Source organism: Caretta caretta, chromosome 20, assembly GCF_965140235.1.
Source record: "Caretta caretta isolate rCarCar2 chromosome 20, rCarCar1.hap1, whole genome shotgun sequence".
Taxonomy (NCBI): Eukaryota; Metazoa; Chordata; order Testudines; family Cheloniidae; genus Caretta; species Caretta caretta.
The window spans coordinates 10,730,782-10,745,002 of NC_134225.1; positions in this window are offsets into that span (position 1 = coordinate 10,730,782).

Here is a 14,221-nt window from a genome sequence, read left to right on the forward strand (position 1 = left end):
CATAGAATATCAGGGTTGGAAGGGACCTCAGGAGGTCATCTAGTCCAACCCCCTGCTCAAAGCAGGACCAATCCCCAACTAAATCATCCCAGCCAGAGCTCTGTCAAGCCTGACCTTAAAAACCTCTAAGGAAGGAGATTCTACCACCTCCCTAGGTAACGCATTCCAGTGTTTCACCACCCTCTTAGTGAAAAAGTTTTTCCTAATATCCAACCTAAACCTCCCCCACTGCAACTTGAGACCATTACTCCTTGTCCTGTCCTCTTCTACCACTGAGAATAGTCTAGAACCATCCTCTCTGGAACCACCTCTCAGGTAGTTGAAAGCAGCTATCAAATCCCCCCTCATTCTTCTCTTCTGCAGACTAAACAATCCCAGTTCCCTCAGCCTCTCCTCATAAGTCATGTGTTCCAGACCCCTAATCATTTTTGTTGCCCTTCGCTGGACTCTCTCCAATTTATCCACATCCTTCTTGTAGTGCGGGGCCAAAAACTGGACACAGTACTCCAGATGAGGCCTCACCAATGTCGAATAGAGGGGAACGATCATGTCCCTCGATCTGCTGGCTATGCCCCTACTTATACATCCCAAAATGCCATTGGCCTTCTTGTCAACAAGGGCACACTGTTGACTCGTATCCAGCTTCTCGTCCACTGTCACCCCTGGTCTTTTTCCGCAGAACTGCTGCCGAGCCATTCGGTCCCTAGTCTGTAGCTGTGCATTGGGTTCTTCCGTCCTAAGTGCAGGACTCTGCACTTATCCTTGTTGAACCTCATCAGATTTCTTTTGGCCCAATCCTCCAATTTGTCTAGGTCCCTCTGTATCCTATCCCTGCCCTCCAGCGTATCTACCACTCCTCCCAGTTTAGTATCATCCGCAAATTTGCTGAGAGTGCAATCCACACCATCCTCCAGATCATTTATGAAGATATTGAACAAAACCGGCCCCAGGACCGACCCTTGGGGCACTCCACTTGATACCGGCTGCCAACTAGACATGGAGCCATTGATCACTACCCGTTGAGCCCAACAATCTAGCCAACTTTCTACCCACCTTATAGTGCATTCATCCAGCCCATACTTCTTTAACTTGCTGACAAGTATACTGTGGGAGACCGTGTCAAAAGCTATGCTAAAGTCAAGAAACAATACGTCCACTGCTTTCCCTTCATCCACAGAACCAGTAATCTCATCATAGAAGGCGATTAGATTAGTCAGGCATGACCTTCCCTTGGTGAATCCATGCTGGCTGTTCCTGATCACTTTCCTCTCGTGTAAGTGTTTCAGGATTGATTACCTGAGGACCTGCTCCATGATTCAGGTTCATGGGATGCTTCCTTTGGATGCAGATCACTGGGGTCAGAGTCCCTTGGGTTTGGATGAAGTCAAAAATTAACTGGAGGCGACAAGTTTCTCTTTTTGTGCTGGGGACCTGTGGGCTCCTGTGTGTAACATTCAGAGGGGTAGCCATGTTAATCTGTAACAGCAAAAACAATGAGGAGTCCTTGTGGCACCTTAGAGACTAACAAAGTTATTTGGGCATAAGCTTTCATGGGCTAGAACGCACTTCATCAGATGCATGGAGTGAAAAATACAGTAGGTAGGTATAAATATACAGCACATGAAAAGATGGGAGTTGCCTTACCAAGTGGGGGGTCAGTGCTAACGAGGCCAATTCAATCAGGGTGGATGTGGCCACTCGCCATCACCTACGGCCCCCAACTAAAATCTCTCCAGCTCACCATCAAGAATCTACAACGTATCCTGAAGGCCGATCCCTCACTCTCACAGATCTTGGGAGACAGGCCAGTCCTCGCTTACAGACAGCCCTCCAACCTGAAGCAAATACTCACCAACAACTACACACCACACAACAGAAACACTAACCCAGGAACCAATCCCTGCAACAACTCTGTCCAAATATCTATTAAAGGGACGCCATCATAGGGCCTAACCACATCAGCGACACCTGCCCATCTACCAATGTGATATATGTCATGTGCCAGCAATGCCCCTCTGCCATGTACATTAGCCAAACCGGACAGTCTCTACACAAAAGAATAAATGGACACAAATCAGACATCAAGAATTGTAACATTCAAAAACTAGTAGGAGAGCACTTCAGTCTCCCTGGACACTCAATAACAGACTTAAAAATGGCCATTCTTCAACAAAAAAACTTCAAAAACAGACTTCAATGAGAAGCTGCAGACCTGGAATTAATTTGCAAACTTGACACCATCAAATTAGGCCTGAATAAAGACTGGGAGTGGCTGGGTCACTACAAAAAGTAATTTTTCCCCTGTTGATATTCACATCTTCTTGTCAGCTGTTGGGAATGGGCCACATCCACCCTGATTGAATTGGCCTCATTAGCACTGACCCCCCCCCCCCCCCCCCGACTTGGTAAGGCACCTCCCATCTTTTCATGTGCTGTATATTTATACCTACCTACTGTATTTTTCGCTCCATGCATCTGATGAAGTGGGTTCTAGCACACGAAAGCTTAAGCCCAAAAAAATTTTTTAGTCTCTAAGGTGCCACAAGGACTCCTCATTGTTTTTGTGTATAACTTTGTTACTATTATTTAGTAACTGGGCCGCATCTGCTCGGGGCAGGGTTCCGGTTTGTCCCCCCAGCTCACCCTCTGGGAGTGTCTGGTTGGTGGCTCGGGCTTGCCCTGGTGCAGGGAGTCTCCCTGTGCTCCACCGAGGCTGACGTCTTGTTCTGGTGCTTCTCGACCCCACAGAAGAACAGTGATTGTTGGCGTTCCGAGAGTTCGGTAAAATCCACACTGGTCACATTTAATTTGGGTGTGAGGGGGTTAAATCGAACTGTAAGAGTCAAAGTGACTTTCGCCCACTAGGGCACAAGGGCCTGGCTCTCAGCTTTGATTCTTCTCTTTCCCTGTCCCTCCCCCTTCTTTTGGAGCTAAATCCACTCGGGCTGTTCTGTCCAGCCGGGGGTCTCCTTAGAGGTAGGCTGGGGCTTGGATCTCTCTTCTGCTGGGACGGTCAGAGCCCCACAGCTCTCAGGTGATCAGTGAGTGGGAGCATGAGACCTATTCGAGCACTCCTAGTTGTGTTGCTGAGGCCCAGGGTCCCTACGCCCAGCACACCGCTGGGCTGAACCCTGACAGGGGGCTCACCTGGGAGAGGGAGGATTCTGTATTCAAACCAGAGGTTGTTTGGGAAAACACAACCACGCTATCAGGGGCACAGCAGGTTCCTGTGTGAGCTGTTGGCTCAGGAGGCTGGTTAGCTCGGCCCAGGTCCAGGCAGTCTCAGCCCCCCCTTACTTGTGGGGTTCAAAGCATTCCAATAGAGGTGCATCCCCCTAATTTACTTCCCTTATGGTTTGTTGTTTTGCATGTGCTCCTCCGTGCCAGGGACCATTGAGGCTGCTCCCGGGGTCCTGAGGGCAGCTTCTGAGCCCCAGGAGGGGGGCCTCCCATTTTCACGGCTCCCTGCACTTAGTCCCTGGCATGGCGGGAGCTGCTTTCTTAAGCTCTGTGGTCCCACAGCTCTGTGCTGCTTCTCTTTTTCTCTGTTGGGGCAGAGGGGGCTGGAAGGGAGCTGTTCCCACCGCTCCAGCTGGACTGTTACAGGTGATGGAGTTGGCGCAGGTGTGCGCACTTGCGTTGCTCTACAGACCCGCCCTGGGCGCTCCAGCCCTGTGGGTGGGGAGGAGGTTGGACTAGATCAGAGTCCCAGGGTGCACAGTGCTGCTGAGAACAGGGTTCTTGTTTGCGTAGCTGCGTCCGCTTCCGCACAGGAGCGGAGCAGGGAGATCCTGCTGCTGGCACCTGAAGTGGGAATGCTTTTCAGGTTCCAGCTGTGGGGAGCTGAGATTTTCCTGGGTCAGACCAATTTCAATGAACGCAACAAATGAGGTGGTAGGGTAAATCCCAACTTGCTCGAATGGGAGCCAGTCAGAGAGCTGGAAACAGGTGCTGTTTATTCACGGGGAGTGGAGTTAGCCAGTGGAATGTTTTACCAAGGGATGTGGCAGATTCTCCATCACTTGGAGTCTCTTTCTAAAGGCTCTGCCCTGGCTCAGCCAGACATTCTTTGGCTCAAAGCAGGAATTATGGGGTGAAATCTTATGGCTTGTGCTATGCAGCAGGTCAGACCAGATTAATAGATTTTTAAGGCCAGAAGGGACCATTCTGATGATCTGGTCTGACTTCCAGAGACTCTCAGCCAGTGACTCCTGCCCCCAGCTGCATAACGGGCTGATCACAGTCATTGCTTCTGGCTTTAACACTGACGACTCTCTCCCTTGTCTTACTCAGTCCCTGGTTATTAGCTGCACGGGGGCATGACACAAGAACTTGAAGGGAAATGACGGTGATTTAGTTACCACATCTCAGCTGACGTTGCTAACTAAGATTCAGTTGTAATGAATCTCTGGAGAGAGCATGTGTGAGTGTTCTGCTGCCCCTTAACACATGGAATTGGAGCGGTGTGTCAAAGACCCCATACTGGCATAGCTGATGGAGATTCTCCTTTAGCTCCGGTGGCCAGGGTGTGAGCTCCAGCAGCAGAAAAGCTTGAGCTCTGTCCCTGGGGCTATAAAGTTTCAGGGAGCTGTGATTTGTAGCACAGGGATGACCTGTGAAATGCGATGAACCCATGGATTCATATGCAAAAGGGGCTTAAGGCACCTCATGGAGTTGGCTCAGTCAGTAGAGACTTGTGCATTTAGAGAGAGAGGCTGTAGGGTTGATCCCAGCTAGCAGCCTTCTGGGGAGGCTTTGGGTCTATATAACACCTGCTTTTTCTTTTTCTTTTTTTAAACAGTTGTGGGGTTTTAACCCGATCATTCCTAAAGGGTAAAATGCCCTCAGCCCGCCGGCTGTGCCGAACTTCACCATAATGAAGCACTTTGCATGGGGATCTTTCTTGCTGCACACTGTCTTTCCATCCCCACCAAAGTGCCTGAGAGCAGACCCCATTGGCATCAAGCCAAGATCATGAATGCGCATGATGCTGGTGCCTCGTTTGGGGGAGCAGCCGCTGTGCCGAGCCTCCCAGAGGTGGTCGCAGCTGATGGCACAGGCAGCATGGAGGGGCAGGAGACTTGCAAAGCTGTGCAATAATTTCCTTGCTCTTTTAATTAGCGTATTGACAAATGTAACCGCATCTTTAATCCCTGGTAGCCCTGAGACGTCCTGATCGGCTGCAAAACAGAAATTCTGTGCTGCCTTAATTAGCCAGGCCACAAGGAGACTAACCCAGGCTCTGTCCCCTGCTATTAAAATGATACAGCGGCTGTAGCCTCCCCATGGTCAAGCAGAGTCAGGGCTTGGCTGCGGTTATGATATTGAGGCTTCTATGCTGGACAGTGATGCACCCTGTCGCTTCCCGATTCCCGTCCCTGCACGTTCTCCCTGTATCCTGGCCTGGATTCGGCAGATGTAGATCAGGCTGGTGGCTGCTCTACTGCCCATGGTGGAGACCTAACCACACCCATCTGGTGCTGGGGCCAGTAGCCCACTCAGCTACCAAGAGACTAGCCATCCATTGGGAACAGCCCACTGCCTGGAGCGATCAGTCCCAGGAGCAACCTGGTCCCTTGCAACTGCTGTCCCAGGCCCGGAGCTTCCACTGGCTCCCATTGAAGCTGAGTGTAGTATAGATGAGGCCTCTGTTAGCTCTGCAGTTAACTGCTCTCTAAATTACCTGGTTGTGGCATTCCTTCCCCCTGTGGACCATGGGCCAGATTTTCCGAAGAGCTCAGCCAGGGGAGGGATTCCCCAGTGCTTTCAATGGGAGCGGGTGGGCAGTTGGTGCTCCTGGCTCTGCTGTGTTAGATTGTCAATTTCTGGGGGTGTTAGAGCGGCTCCGGAGACCAGCGGGAACTGCAGGTGTGCAGCTCCTTGGCAAATCGGGCCAGAGGCTTATTAATACACATCTGTCTGGCTCCATGCCTGTAGGATGTGCAATAAGACCCGGTCCCTGCCCCAAAAAGCTATGCGATCTTACAGAACTCCTCTCAGCTGGCCTAGGTAACCCTTGTTCCACCCCCCACGCTTCGGCCGGTAAGTTCCTTAAACAGGGCTGCACAAGAAGGGCAGAATTACCTTGCTTGCCAAGTCCTGTCACTTGGATGTAATACAAATAGCAGCCTCTAGGTGGCGAGTAGCCACTTCATAATTCAGGTTGCCACAGGATTTCTGTTCAAACCCTAACTGTGAAAGTTCTGGGAAATGCACGTCCGCGGGCCGATGGGTCTGGAAACCGCTGTGCTAGTTCTGGGCCTAGGATGGAGTTTGTGATGCACATTTTTGGTCAAGTGATTTCAGAGATTTCCCCCCATGCCCCCAGGCCTATGTTAAACATTTCATCTTTCTTACCACTCCCTTTGCAGGGGGTTAGGGCTACGGTCAGTTCCACTCCCACCTGCTGCCACTGGACTTGCTCCTGTCAAGTTCTAGAGCCAGCTCCAAACCACCCCCAATAATTCAGCGGTGATTGGACTTTGGATGTGGTGCCGCAGAACCATGTGGGGGGAGAGAGACTGAAACCTGCCCCCATAAAATGCCCCGTTGCCTAGGAGAAGGTGCACTGGGCTGGGTGCCAGCAGACCATGAGTTCAAAACTCCTCTTCTGACAACTGCTGTTAATATCTCTTCATAGCTCTTATTATTGACCAAAGCTGCCTCATTCTGTCCTGGGGGAAGGGGAGCCCTGCAACCACATCCCGCAGGGAGGAAATCCAGTTAAGGACATGGTTGAGCCTGCAGCTTTTGCTCCAGATTAACCAAGCTTTCTATATGAATAGCTGTGAATGAGTTTTTTCATTTCACAGTCAAGCGGGCAAGATGTGAGAGACAGCAAGAGCTCGAGAAAGAGCTGCAGAAGCAGCAGCAGCAGCATGAACTGGCGGTGGTGGAGCGGAGAGGCATAGGGGACCTCCCAGGGGTGAGTGGGAACAGACCCCAGGGTGCCAGTTCCGCAGGGAACCTCGAGACTAAATTGCTGCCCCTGGTTGGGGAGGATGTGGATGCCCACCTCACTGCCTTTGAGCAGGCTGGAGATTTGAACCAGGGGGACCCTGCGGAAAAGCCCCAGTGTCTAGCTCCCTTGCTGGGTCCCAAGGCCATAGACTCTGTCAGCCAGGTGGGTGGGGAGGTGGACAGGCTCCCACTCCTGGTCCCAACCTATATGTCTGTGTGGAGTTTCCTTGGGCCAGGCCCCTCGGACCCCCAGTGGGAGCGGAAGGTGATGGTCAATGGGGAGACATTCCTGGAGTGGTGAGATCCTAGGACAGAGAGAACTGTTGTCAGGCCCTGGGTGGTGCAGCCTCAGATGCTGAGGGGCTGTGTGAGTTATGTGAGGGTCCCAGGGATGAAGCCCCTCGCCCTGCCTATGGCCCAGATCCCTGTGCAGACACAGGAGGGGTGGGGCTGGCTGGTCGTTGGGGTTCTCCAGGATATCAGCTGTGAGACCCTGTTGGGGAGTGACTGTGTCTTTTTGGGACAGGATCCAGGCCTTGCTCCCGTAATGGCCAAGGGTTTGAATTTGAATCCAGGGAACCAATCAGCTGAGAGGGAAATGGTCAGTGAAAATGCAGATGACCTGGCTGGCAGCGGGGAGGAGCTGCTAGGCTCAGGATACCTGCCTGCCTGTAACCAGACCCCCTGGGCTCCCCGCCCCCCTTGCACACCGGAGTGGGGGCTCACGCTGGCTCTGATGCTGTGAGGAAAGCAGCGAGCTCGCTACCTGCCCTCACTGGGACAGCAAGGGCAGTGCTGAGCACAGTGGGAGCTGACATCCCAGCTGAGTGGGGGGAGTCACAGGCAGGGCAGGTTATCTGTTGGGAGTGGCAAAGTGCTTGGTAAGGAAAGTCTGGATGAGCCTAGGCAGCCTTGTGAGCTGATGGCTGTGTCTAGTCAGCAGGGTAGGAAGGCGAGGAGAGTGGAAGATGAGTGTCCCTGGACCTTACCTGTTAGCTGGGTGGAGAAGTGGGACAGTGAAGGAAATGTGCCTGTGTCTGTCAGAGGTATTGACTTGCCTATGAAGGGAGCTACCCTGGTCTCCAAGCAGTTGTCTGTGACCAGCCCTGTGTGCTGGGACAAGGGGAATGAGATCCCAAGCTGGGTGTCTGGGAAAGGAGAAAGTGTGCCCGGCTCTTCTTTGTCTGTGGAGCAGACAGAAGGGGCCTTTCAGCCTGTGATGGTTGAGAATAGTGCAGTTGTCTCAGGGTTGGTTCTGGATTCAGCTAAAGCCCAGGAAGGGAATGGCCCTAAGTTTGTGTCTGCTCGGGAGAATGGCCCTGTAACTAGATTGCATCCAGTTAGTGTCTATGTAAAATCCCAGCAACCAGACAATTCTGGTGCTTGTATTTTGCCTGTTGCTAGTGTGTGGGTGGGAAAGGGTGTAGCAACCCTGTCTAATCAGGGTGAGATCCTAGCCAGGGCACAAGGAGAGCATAAAGGTGATTTGATTGTGTTACCTACTGAGGGTGTGGAAACCTGTAGCAAGAAGGAAAAGATTCCTGAACTTGTGTGTGGCAAAGGGAAGGAGAATGCTTCTGACCTTTTATCTAAGAAGTCTGTCAGTTTGCCTGAAAGGGGATTGTGTAGGAATCCACCTGATGGGCTAGAGGTAATTCTGGATGTAAGGGAGACCCAGAAAGAGTCTGTTGTTGCTCAGGAAAGTGTTCCTCTAGAGCAAGCCCTAGGTAAAGAGGGTAAGGGCAGAATTTCTGTGAGGGGTGAATTGTTGCATAGAAAAGCTCTAGGGAAAGGAATCCTCATGGTAGTCTTTGCAAGCAGTTTACTGCAACTGAAGGGTGTGAAAGTGATTTAATCAAGACAGTTTCAGTTCCTAACAGCCAGAAATTTTCTGTTGTGAATGAAGCCACTGACTTTCCTGTTGAAAGATCCAGTGTGGATAGCTTTGAGAAGGTCTCAGATGGAGTGAAAGCTGTTAAGAAAGTTAAACAGTCCTATAACCAAGTGGCTGTGTTTGGCCAGCTTGTTGGGGAGACAAGGTTGTTGAGAAAGGAATGTCTCCATGCGAGTTCTGTAAGTGAACAGTATGTGTCCCAGGTCAAGATGGGGGCTCTTAACCAAGAGAGCCCGAATTGCAGCCCCCCAGACTGGAGCGCTGGGAGAAGACCCGATCCCAGTTTGACCCCCGAGGGTTTTGGGGTGGCAAAAGGCACAGGCCGCATAAACCTTCCCACATGTGGCATGCGAGTCCTATCGACCCCCCCCCCCCGACCTAAGGGAGGGTGTGAAACTGGAAGGGCCTGGTGTAACTCCCACCAAGGAATGGGAGAGATGCTGGGGCATCCATGGGAACGTTGGTGGGTTGGAACTTCCCCAGGTCACCGACTAAAGTGACCTCACTCAGTTCGGTCTCGGGGGGAGAGCTGTGACGAAGTGGGGCTGTTCTTAATGTTTCCTCTGAATAGTGTGGGGGTGCCTCAGTTTCCCCTATGCAGTTCTTAAGTATCTAGGTGGTGGGGTAAGGGTGTATAATCACTGCAGAGCCCTAGAGGGCAGGTATGTGCAGGGGTCTGGACACAGAGAATGGACAACATCCTGTTTCCTGGCAGCTGATGGCCTGGCCCTTCCCCCCGCAAGGTGGGAGCTAAAGGGTTGAAGAACAAAGGAATCAGGTGACCTCCTGGCCCAGGAAAAGGACAAAGTCCAGAGGAGGAGGGGCTGGAGGGAGTTTCGATTTGGGGCTGGCTGGGGACATGGAGTGAAGTGCAGACGTGGTTGCTGGCTCACTGCCCCCCAGAATGGACCCAGCTGAGGGGTCCTGTTCTCTGTACCTACAAGCTCTGTTTTAGACCATGTTCCTGTCGTCTAATAAACCTCTGTTTTACTGGCTGGCTGAGAGTCACGTCTGACTGCGGAGTTGGGGGGCAGGACCCTCTGGCTTCCCCAGGACCCCGCCTGGGCACACTCGCTGTGGGAAGCGCACGGAGGGGCAGAGGATGCTGAATGCTCCGAGGTCAGACCCAGGAAGGTGGAAGTTGTGTGAGCTGTGTGTCCTGAAGACAGTTTGCTCACAGAAAGGAGACTTCCCCAGAGACCTGCCTGGCTTCGTAGGGAGCAGTTCCAGAGCATCGCCTGGGGACTCCGTGGGGGGGCAGGGATCTGCTGGCCTGTCCTAAATTCACAAGTGCAATGAAAGGAGCTAGGGAAGGTGCTGGACACCAGTGAAGTCCAGTTAAAAACTCTGGTCGTATTTGGAGTGTTAAGTAAAATCTAGCCAGTGCTGACTGCTCAGAAGAGGCTAGGATTTGGAAGCTATAGGTCAGCATCAGGGGAGAAGTGTGTGTGTATGGGGACAGCCCAGGGCTGTGGGTTGGGATGTGGGCGGCATCAGTAGAACTGTGCGTGGAACCCAGGGCTGGGACGGCTGGGGCTGTGGGTCGGGGTTGAGGGGCACTGGCAGAGCTGGGGGTGTTGAGACAGTCGGGGGGTTGGTGGGCAGTGTGTGTTATGGTGTGCGGAGAGCCCAGGGCTGGGATAGCTGGGGCTGCGGGTGGGGATTGAGGGGCATAGGCAGAACTGGGGGGGGGGCACCCAGGGCTGGGGGAATGGTGGTGGGGGGCTGTGGGTTGGGATTGAGGGGAACTGGTAGAGCTGTGCGAGTGAAGCTTTCGCGGCACCCACTAGCATGGTTTGGCTGCAGCCTGTTACCGAATTTAAGCATAAAATAGTATTTTATATATATATATATTTAATCACCACAAAATATATATTTAAAGAGAGAAACCAAAGTTAACTGAGTGACAACGCAGGCGTCTGGGAGGCATATTATTTTTTCCCTTTAATCTTTGCATGAATTTCCGCGCTCGTGATCTGCGCTTGCCTTTGAAACGAGAGGAGAATTTCTGATTGTGTTTCAGCATTTCCCGCCTACTGATCTAACGCTAACTACAAAGCAGAGGCTGGTGCAGGAGCAGCCGTACAGGGGGATTTAAATGCCTGGATCTCGGGGGGTGGGAAGGAATCTCTGGCTTGTATTGAAGCTAGAAAACTGCGCTTTCTCTGGGGATGGGGGCCAGTCTGGAGGGGTTGAGCCTTTGGTTTGTCAGTGCAGGTTCTTCCACTGGCATCCACCTCCCGGTCTGTGGGGTCGCCCTGTCTGCGAGCCTGTTGACAGAACTGGGGACTGTTTGTTGATAACATGCTCCTCTGTCTCTGCTCTGCATCCCTTGCAAACGTTTGCCTGCAGACTCCATATGTTGCCAAGGGTTAAGTACATGTAGGATCAGGGGGCAGCGGGGTGGGGAGCTCTCAGTATATCAGATAAGTCACATCCAGGGGATATTGCTGACCCCCTCCCCCAATATATTTCCATAAATCAAGTGGCCTGTCTGCGCTCCTCTCCCCTACGCTGCACAGCACTTACGGCTCCTGCCCTTACGTCCCTGGCTCCTGGCTGCCAGTCTCTGCTGAATCTGCCTCCTCCTTGCTGCACAGCTGGCTCTTGACAACTCCGGGAGACGCGCCGCAGTTGGCCGTTTTCTTTCTTTTCTAAAATGCCCCCCTCTTCCCCGCATAGGGACCAGTTTAGTGTATTTTCTGCTGGAAGTTGAGTTCCTCAAAGCTGGGGGCGATGCTCGGCGTTCTGAATCGTGGGAGGTGCTGGGGCCGTGAATCGTTGGCCGTGTTAAAATCGTGCCTCCCCGAGGGCTGAATTTTCACCAGGGCTGTGGGCCCAGCCTCCCTTCTCCAGGGGCAGAGTTTGTAGGCACACACCGGAATGAGAATGTAGTGCCCCTCACCCGCTCAGGAGTCCCGGGCATTTGGGTTTACAGCCCCCAGAAGGGCCCATTATGAGCAGAAGGCCTGAGAACTTCCCCCAGCAATCCTGACAGTGACAAATATTTCCTCTGCACCTGCAGCTGGGGGGGCTGCATAAGGGACCCGTCTGCCTTGGTGACCCATGACTAAGAGCTAAAGCGTTGAGACCTCTGTTCCCATGGACCTTCCCCCTTTCCTGGAGGCAGGCCAGGGCATGGCTGGCGCAAGGTCTCCTGGATGCTTCTTCGGGGCCGTGCCCCGCTCTTGCTGGGCATGTGACCCCTCTCCCCATCCTCCGAATGGCTGTTACTGCCCCCTTGGGTAGGGCTTTGAGATCACAGGTGGGAAGAAGCCGGACTGGGCCCGACTTTCAAAAGTGCTCAGCTCCCATTGTTCTGAACTGGGAGATGGGGGAGGGGGAGTTCTCTATTGTTCTGAATGGCGGGGGAGGAGTTCTCCATGGTGAGTGCACTGTGAGTGCCAGCAATGGGAGGGAACATGTGAGGGATCTTCCATCCTAACCAGCCTGTCTTTGGGAGTCAGCGTGGCATGACCATCTGTGGGCTGCATTGCTGATCCGCTGTGTAGTCGCTTCTCTGCCAGACCCACGCTGCGTCCCCACCTCTCGCCTGGCGATGGCATCATGACTCCCAACTTCTCTGAAACCCCTTCCCGGTACCCGCTTCCCACTGTGGGCTAGCTGGGCTGCTGGGATGAGGAGCTGGGGGTGGGGTGGAGGGGATTCTGCACAGCTGGACCATCTGGGATTTTAGCCGGCAGAGTGCTAGACTCAATGGGCTGCTTCTCTGTCTTTACTTTCCCTCTTCTCTGTGTGGCTGTTGGGATGATAACTCCGGTTTCAGCAATGCTCACTGAGTGCCCAGCAGTCTGCTGGCCCATGCTGCCAGGGGGACGGGCCATCTGGGCTGCCACTTTGCCCACTGCCCCCCACACCCAGAGCTCTCGCCCTTTTCACCCCCATGTCTAGGGAGGCAGCTCTGGGGTCCACTGACCCATCTTAGCAAACACTCTCTGGAGGAGCTGGGGCAGGTGATAACTGGCCTACACCCTGCCCCGGTCACTCCATTGCTGGCTGCTCTGGGGAGGAGCTGGACACTGCTAGCAGAGAGGTGTGGCTATGTGCTGAAATGTGCATTTTGAAACTGTTCTCTAGCTGAGTTTGTATCTAAATGAGGGCTGGAGGAGGGAGTGACCCATGGCAGGTGGCAGCACGTATGATGGGGCGAAGGGCATGTGTATCTGTCTGTCTGTGTGGAGCTGTCTGGTTTTATGCAATTTGCTAAGTGCTGAGAGATTAAGTAAAACAATAGCTAGCCCCACACTGAGATACCAACTGCTCCCACTGTGTGTTTGGGACTGGATTGACACCTGGTACCTGCTGGCTGGCCTGGTATCAGCAAGAGGGTCGCTATTCTCGCTGAGATCTGTGCTAGAGACCGCATTGCCTGGGACTGCCTGTCCATGGGGTCGCCCTCCTGCATCCCCGCACACTTTCCAATCACAAGTTACCTCCCCGGGACAAACTTGCCCCTGTCTTGGCTCTTTGGTGGCCTTGTGCCAGGGCTGATATCAGACCCACCCCTGGGCCATCACCAGCAACAAGGGCTGGGGGAAGTGGCTTCCCCGCCCTAGGATATTGATGAGAGTTCAGTGTTTCTCCCTGTCTCAGACTGGGACAAAAAGTACAAATCTTGAAAATATTTGCAAACCAAGCCTCCCCAGCCCTCCAAAGAATTCCCATTTGGATGAATGGAAACGTTTTTGTTTTGATTTCACCCTTTTTTTCCTTTTATCTTTTTTGTCTAATAAGCCTAAATTTCAGAACAAAATGTCATTTGGAATCAGGAAAGCTCAGATTTTCTGTTTAGAAAATGTCAAATTGAAACATTTCAACAACATCAAAACTCTTTCTCCATCTCTCTGAGGTGGGAGGTTCATCTGAGCCGATCCTGTTTCTCCAGAAGTTTTGGTTTCAACCAACCAACAATTTTCAAATAAAAATGTTTGACTGAAAAATTCACAGCCAGCTCTAGCAGTGACCCTGTGGAGTGGGACCCCTGCACTCCCATTGCCCGGGCAGGACATTGCTGCTGGTGAGCATGGCTGGGCTGAAACCACTGCTGGTGACCTGAGGACCTGCATACATTGCAAGCAGAAATGATTCGGTGGAAGAGCTGGTGGGTGCATGCTGGCTGACATGGGTTGTGCTGTGAAAGGCCGTTCGCTTTATGCAGAGACCCTGCTTGCCCAGCTTGGCGCCCAGAGTGCGTCGGAGTTGAAGCTGCTGCCTGCAGTCGTGAAAACTAGCGTGTGGTGCTTCCCCCCACCCCCTTTTCCTCCTGTTAGCCCTGCCAGAGCAGCCCAGCCCTGAAGGGAAGGCAGGGGACAGCCAGTGTCTCTTCCTCCTTGTGCATCGTCCCCA